The sequence below is a fragment of the Penaeus monodon genome, chromosome 27, assembly GCF_015228065.2.
Source record: "Penaeus monodon isolate SGIC_2016 chromosome 27, NSTDA_Pmon_1, whole genome shotgun sequence".
Lineage (NCBI taxonomy): Eukaryota > Metazoa > Arthropoda > Malacostraca > Decapoda > Penaeidae > Penaeus > Penaeus monodon.
In genome coordinates, this window is record NC_051412.1 from 19,014,877 (window position 1) to 19,015,753 (window position 877).

Here is an 877-nt window from a genome sequence, read left to right on the forward strand (position 1 = left end):
GTAGCAACAATAACACTACAGGGGTACCTCAGAAAATCTCGGAATATGATAAATCTGTATGTGCTAACATACTGTAACAAGGTTCTTTCAGTACTCCTAGGAACTACAAATGGACTTATCTAAGTCACTCAAAACATATAAGGCGTGATTAGACCTCGGAGGTAAGACTTCTGAGCACTGATTTCTATGCCACCCTTTGTAGTCTAGATCAGCAAAATTCCTCTGAATAGCTAGAAATGACTCTTTTTCTTTGTCAACCATTGGTCTTAAAATGAACTAACCAAAGAAAAGACACCCAAAAACATGTCGCCCTAAAGAACATCGCAGCAGTGTGGCAGCTGCTGCAAAAAGAGAATTCCATTTTTTATGCTCCACCAGGCCAAAGAAGAACTTTGTGGAAGAGGGTTTCAAAATCTTAAAGCTTTTGGCATACTATTACATACCAGAGTCAACTCTTTGTATATTATTATTTTACTAGTTACACACCTAGCTACAAATAAATCCAAAAATGCCTTCTTTATTATAAAAAATATGACATAATAGGCTCTCTTTACAAATTTGAAGTGATCTATCCCTATTTTCATTCATAAACAATAGGTAATGTGATAACCTTTTAAACATTGTGCTCTACTGAAATTATGCATTTGATAAATGAAATGAAATGTACATATTCTGGGGTCAAGAAACCAAGCTCTTGAAATGCCTGCAACCAAAATTTACCTTGTTGAAACTTTTAAAAAAGCAGCTAGTTGTTTGCCAAACTGAATTGTAATTTCAGTTGAATGTGCATATGACATTAATAGCCAAGCTTGAGAAAAAAATAACATATAAATAAAACTCTCTACATCCCTTTCTCCTATCAAAAAAAAACAACAAC

The 877-nt window shown here is 34.1% G+C and overlaps 1 protein-coding gene across 1 annotated transcript in view; it reads right to left on the reverse strand.

The window, feature by feature from the left end:
* LOC119590654 overlaps window positions 1-877 on the reverse strand; it is a gene marked incomplete at its 5' end in the record, with an annotated part of 37,650 nt that overhangs the window by 10,688 nt on the left and 26,085 nt on the right.